Source organism: Triticum dicoccoides, chromosome 6B (genome assembly GCF_002162155.2).
Source record: "Triticum dicoccoides isolate Atlit2015 ecotype Zavitan chromosome 6B, WEW_v2.0, whole genome shotgun sequence".
Lineage (NCBI taxonomy): Eukaryota > Viridiplantae > Streptophyta > Magnoliopsida > Poales > Poaceae > Triticum > Triticum dicoccoides.
The window spans coordinates 174,230,285-174,237,281 of NC_041391.1; the positions used below are offsets into that span (position 1 = coordinate 174,230,285).

General features: G+C 45.0%; 1 pseudogene; it reads right to left on the reverse strand.

Moving 5' to 3' along the window:
• Positions 1-2,597: 2,597 nt before the first annotated feature.
• LOC119320066 overlaps positions 2,598-6,997 on the reverse strand; it is a 6,066-nt pseudogene continuing 1,666 nt past the window's right edge.

Consider the following 6,997-nt stretch of genomic DNA (forward strand, 5'->3'; position numbering starts at 1 on the left):
CATCTACAGGTGGTGGTTACAGCAAAAAAACTCAGCCCGTTGTAGCAAAAAATCCCACGCAAACGACCGCTCAACATAGATCCAACGAAACCAAAGTTGTCGTCGCCGGTAGCAGCAGCCACATTTGCTGGTTCCAGCATTCATAGCTGTGGTTGCAGCAGAAACAGCGGCGGCGCCACCATAGCAACACGGTTGTCGTCGGTGGTAGCTGCCGCTAACGCCGGTTGAAGCTCTAGTTCAGCCGTTGAAGCTTTTTCAGGCAACGGATGTAGCATTTTCAGCCGTCGGTTGCAGCTTTTTTGCGGTTGTGCTATTGCCGCCCCAGCTTCCCGTGTGGTGTTGAAACTTTTGAGCATATTGTATGTAGCTTTCTAGGACGCCGGTTGTAGCAAAAATCGAGTATGGATGCAGCAAAAATCATCGTCTCCACTGTGACGGGTTGCAACTCCGCCCTGAATGGACGTAGCAAAAAAGTTCGCCGGACGTAGCAAAAGCCCATGACGGTAGCAACAAAGAAAATCGTCGCTGCCGTCGCGAGGTCACAACTCGGGCATGGATGAACGTAGCAAAAATCCTCGCCGGCTGTAGCAAAATCTGACGGTGATGGCATCAAAAATCTTCTTCTCCGTTTGGTTGCAACTCGCCATCAGAGGTAGCCATCCCTCGTCGTCGACCGGTTGCAGCTTTTCTCGCTGGTTCGAGCACACCCGTTGTTGGGTTCAGCTTGCTCGAGGGAACCATTCATGGCGGCCTCGAGCCTTTTCGTGTGGAGAAGGAAGGCAAAAAGGTAGGTGATGGGAGGAGGTAGGGAGCAGCTTGCTCGAGGAACAATTCATGGCGGCCTCGAGCCTTTTCGTGTGGAGAAGCAAGGGAAAAAAGTAGGTGATGGAAGGAGGTAGGGGAAAAGCAGCGAGAGGCGCAGCCATGAATCACAGGAGCTTCGTCACGTGTGAGAAAAACAAGAGAAGGAAAAGAACGAGGGCGGAGGAGAACGAAGAAGGAAAAGATAAGGCACGGAATTTTTTTTAGTGCGTGGGTCCACTTCTTACGTGTCGTACTATGAATCGCTAAAGGTTGTGCGCGTGGATGCGACCGGCCGAATGTTAGGCCGGCGTCCCGGCCACAAATGATTACCTTAAGGAAACTACAGGAAATAACTAGGAAACTACCTAGTCCTTGCACGCCAAGGAAGCTGCTTGCGGTTGGTGCCCCATGCATGCAACCGAAGACCATGGTTGACTCAACAGGCGAGATCGTCTCCCTCCTCCCAGTGAAGGACGCAGCCAACACGATGGAACTCTCCCGCCGCTGGAAACACATCTGGCCGTCACTGCCGCTCGACCTCGACGCCCGTAACTCAGCTGATATCAACTCCAACGGCCGGCTCATCTCACGTATCCTCTCCTCGCACGGCGCCGGGGGCGGGGGGCATATCCGGCGCCTAAGGGTAACCACCTGTGCTAACGATACAACCGCTAGCTTGCTACAAACCCTAGCGCAAAGGCGCATTATTGACGGTAGCCTCGCGCGTCTTGAGTTTCAAGGGCGCGCGCCAGCTGCTTTCCCTCGACATACTGGCCGCGTGGGACCTCCGGTATCTCGATCTCCTTAGGTGCCGCCTCGTCGACCCCTCACCCTCGAGCACCTTTGGCCCTGAATCACCTGCATGCATGGCGTGAAACTGGCTGACGTGAAGATGTCCGAGACATCGTTGCACCGTATGATTTCAGGCTGCCCGGTCCTACGTGAGCTACGCCTCCTGCGAGTCCATGGCCTCCGCCGCCTTCTCCCCCGCTCCCGTACGCTAGCCGTCGTGCACCGTGCATCTCGTGTATCCATACGTCCCACTTGACGAGATCTCGTTCAGGGACGCGCCCAATGTTGTTGACGTCGTGCTCGGGTACCACCGTCATACCTACGAGTTCTATACCCATCATAACCATTCTCGTTCTCAACATCAGGTTCAGTGATGCCGAGAAACTGAGCAAGGCTGCCGGGATGTTAAGTTTACTAGTATAATACCCGTGCATTGCTACGGGCTCCTTGTATATGACAATGGTTGTATGATATATACTTTACCCTCGTACAAATCATGCTTACCCATCATTGTTGACCTTTTTTTTTATGTAAAGACCCTCTTTCTCACCCTGTCTCTCATCTCCACTCTCTTCTTTCTCTCTCTCCATCCATTTGCCTATTGTGCCCACATCTTCTCCATCCTCTCAAATTCCCTCAATCAGTTATTTAAGTGTTTGATTATACACAAAATAATATTTTTCAGGATTAATTATTATACTTGCCACCACAAGAGAAGGAATTTCATGGAAATTGTTGTGGGCAATTTGCTCTATCCTTAAAAAAATTCAGGAGCCATGGCAAAATATTTTTGTGGAGCACTACAACACACTCCACACATATGGTGGTGTAATTTTTCTGTTTCTGATAAGAAAACTTATAATTTTTGTATCTATTTGTGTGAAGCATTGTAAGCAGGATAGTTCAGTTATTGTGGATGTCATGATATGAACGGGAATATCTGCAAGTTTAAAATATTTGATGGCAATGACTATGATAAACCAAGTCATTACAAACACTACTTGCCTTGGTCCAAAGGATTCTCGAGATTTTAGTACTGTAATATCAAGTCAACACTGTTTAGAAAACTTAGCCCATTGAATAACCTTAGCAAGAACTTTTTTTACACAAAGCGAAGTGCTACTATTTATACATCAAAGCTTAACCAGCCTGCAGATTTTTCCTACATCGAAACCAATTAACTCTTCTATGAGGTAGTTATTTCACCAAATTGCAAATTTCTTCTGATTACCGCCATCCCCTTATAGCAGCACCCCTCATAAGCACTCCTACTTTCTACCAAGAACTTGAATATTCATCAAATGTTATTGTCTCATTTTCTTCCTTGACGTTAGAATCCGTATACTATTTATTTTAATGGATATAGGGTGCTTTGCTTCAACTATGGTATAGATATTCTGCCATGTCGTTTGTAGAACCGTGTCTACTTTGTAGTATCCAATGTATCGTGCACCTGCGTCTTCTCGCCTTATATTCTCAACTGCAGATAAGGCTTCGAAATCAACGGTCACGTGCAAGATCTTGGCTAAAAAAAAGACATTGATGATAGCTATCTGTAGGCTTTCTTCAGTCACCAGCTCTGACTGTGGTGTCTCCGCTGATAATTCTACCTTGGTTGTAGGCAAGTAGGCTGGTATGTTCATCTAGTATCAGGAACTCCTCTTCACATCTGAATTTTGGCGAAACAACAATTCTACTGAGAAAAGAAGCATAATCATGGAGGTAGCTCAGTTTTCAAGGCATAAGCCTGGTAGGCTATCCCAAAAAATGAACAACCATCATGAAAATCCATATGGGAAGGGAGTATTAATTACTAACCAGAAGAACTTGATGCCGAGGAATGGTCATTATGCGTGCCCAAATAAAAGGAATTGATTATAACTTGGAAGATTATGCGTACCTAAAAGAATAACTGAGTAGTGAATGCTCAAGCATCAAAAACTTTTCGACTGGCTTTTCCTTACCACACATCAAGTCAATCTTAACATTTTTCCGACCCCATGTCTTCTCCCTTCAGCGGCAACTTAGAAGATTTCTGCACACAGGGTAAAATCATGAAGCACTTGTAAAAGAATCTGAAACTACTGTACTTAACTATAGAATAAATACAAGACATATCAGACTTGAGTATAGAGCCAACGTTCAACATCTTTCAACCATTTTAAACAAAATGATGACAGATCCACTACGCCCCTTGCTAGCTCACTAAAACGCCTGCCCACAAAATCAACACTGAACACTCGTGGCGCTGAATAAAATAAATCAACAGCACTTCCCCCAAATAAATGTCAATCTGGACATGAAACTGTATGGATAAATCAATAACGATTTTGGTATGCCTATGTGTGTACCTGCGCATCATGACAAGACATACTTTGCCATCCATGGGAACGAGGCTGAAACTGTACACGCCGGCCTTGGACAAGGATATCGAAGTGTTGACCGGCAGTAGGGGAAGGAAGAACTATGCGGAGAGGCGCTAAAGGGGTGCTCTCCCTCACAACTATTCCATGGCCGACCGCCACAGCGAGCCGACCATCATATTCACAAATGCAGGGACCCCTTGACTGAAACGTCGACCATGCCTCAACCGGCCAGCATCGGCGCATTGCCACCACGCTCATTTCTGCACTCCCTCCTCTCTTTCATGGATGGCACAAGGGGATGGGATGAGACGGACGGGAGGCAACCCTTCTCCTCTCTTTCAAGCGGGTCATGGAGCTGCATTTTTACATGAGATTACATGGAGCTAATGTAGTGATCAATTATGAACTGTTTATTCGGTACAACTTATCTCCAGAGAGTAACTGCCACATACGGCATGAAACGAAAAACAATTGAAGCACAACTCAAAATATGGTTAAGCAAAGCCTGGGACAAACCTTGGTGCCAATACATAAATTATTTCAGTAAGCAAATGTAGATAAGAATAAACAACCAGTACTATAAATATCAAGGACCTACACAGTAACACATGCAAATTTGGCTCCAGGGCACTACTATTGCATGCCTTTTGCTCCAGGTCAACAAAAAGTTGAAATTTTCTTAATACAATTACAATTATGTGGCAAATTGCTGAGCTAATTCAAATCTGTTGAAGTAAGATCAATTTATTAAATCAATGAACAACATCAAGTGTTACTTACAGGGGCTGGACACTCGTAATCGATACCAGCAGAATTGATTCTTTTGCGACACTTCTCATCCCGCTTTACAATTCCTTGAAGCATCCTTTAGTGCTCTTCTACTATTTTATCCTAGTAACACAAAACAACTTATATTAATCTACATCATAAAATTTTGCATTCCAGCTGTAGTTAGCAATAGATTACCTTACTAAGCCTCTTCCTGTTCAATTGCTACCCGGTGGTACAAATCCCTTCCGCACACCTTTCCATCTAGAAGAGATACACTATACGGACATTGTAGATCATAAGAATTATGTTCTCATTTTAATCAAAACGCAAATAACAGTAACTATGTACACCTATATGTTACAAAGTACAGGGAAAGAAAACTGTAGTGCTGTGAGTTACTGCAACCTCCGTATAAAGTACACAAAAAGAACAAGGATTCAAGAACAAATACAGGCACATAAATGAAATTTAACACAAGAAGCTTGCAAGTTCTTGCAAGAGCTTACCACCAATTCTTAAGCTTACCGGCTGTTTGGCCCACCTAAACTGGATGTTCCATTATGAAAATCGAGTAGCAGAGGCGAACATCTACAATGCTATAAATGAAAATGAACTAATCAAGTATTCATACAGATCAAAGTGAATACCATTAAACAACAAGCGGCAAGATGTGGAATTCATGGTAGCACATCTTCTTCATGTTCGAGAGAGCCCGGCCAACACAGCAAGCCGTAACCACATACCTAATGCCTTCTATTCCACTCCTTCTGTTCTAGAGATGCACGCCCAATGCTGACGTGACCTATCAATTGGGCACTTTTTAAACTTTAGCAAACCTTTTGATGGTCCTCACGTACAGCGAGAGATGATTGTGCATTATACATCTGATATACGAAATAAAAGGTGTCACTTACTGTGAGGGATGATCGCGTATTAATTTAATATTTACATATGATGGAATAAGCACATAATGTAGCGGCAATGTTTGTCTCTACTTATTATTTGGCCACAACAAAGATAGCGTTTTTGTGACAGCAAGAAACATAAATAGGAAAACCTACAATGTATATATGAGAAAATCAAATTAAAACAAACACATGATTATAAAAGCACGTAGAGAGGTAGAACTGCATCATGGACCTGCAATTGAAGAGCACGTAGGTGTATCAAGAAACAACTCTTAACCAAAACTGGAAATAAATAAATAATAAATACAATCTATACCAGGCCTCGCAATGTCATAATCATTGTTTAAACGGCATACACATTGTCTGTACAAAAAAGAGCTAGAACAAAAATTAAAATCTGAAACAAAATTCAAAACCGGAACCTTTGTATGGCAGGCAATGAATAAGTTATAAAGCAAGATCTAGCAAGCAATCTAGCTATACACGTACAGAGTTTAATATCAAGTGGTTGAGTTAGGAAGATCTAGCCAGCAATCTAGTCCCTGCACGTGAACTGGGATGAGGATAAAAAGGAAAAGGAGGGAGTGTCACTCTTTACATGAACATACCAACCTCAGATCCCGGCCAGCCCCAGCAAGCCCTCGCCAGGAACGCACACGGGCCCCGCCGCTCGGTCCCCAGCCCGCACGGCCACACAGGACTCCCGCACTGGCAGCAGCCCGAGGGGCCTCCAAGCCGATGCGCGATCCGGCACGGAGGAGGGGCTGGTCCCGAGGAGCGGGGACCCGGCGAGTCAGTCCGTCGGTCAGGAAAGACAGTATAAGAAGGTCCCTACCCCCTAGCCTCAGAGATGTGAATTGTGAGCGGCACCACGGATAAGCGCAGATAAATATGGGATAGACCAAAAACCATAAATTTCTGACACTGATAAAATGCGGTGCTTATGCCTTTGGCACCGTGATAGAACCACTGGCCCATTTTCCCTAAGTAAATCAACAGTACTATTCAATTTCCACACATCAGGCGAAAGTAGCACCAGGATTTTCCTCACCTGATGATTGCCATACTGTACAGCAAGGCGAGCATCTCGTCTGACTCCAGCTTATCATCTGAAGCCACTCCGGTCCTAGAGGAAAATTTTCTATCACATATATAACTTCGTTCCAAATCAATCCACACGCAATAGAAAAAGGTTGGAACTGCCCATCCAAACAACGTACCGGAAGAAGGGATCCCGCAGCCTTATCTCGAAGAGGGCCGCAATGACCTCCACGGGGATCGGGAGGCAGCCCCTACTCCGCCACGCCGTGGTCTGCACCAATGAAACAGTCAGAGATTTCTCATCATCCACCTGAT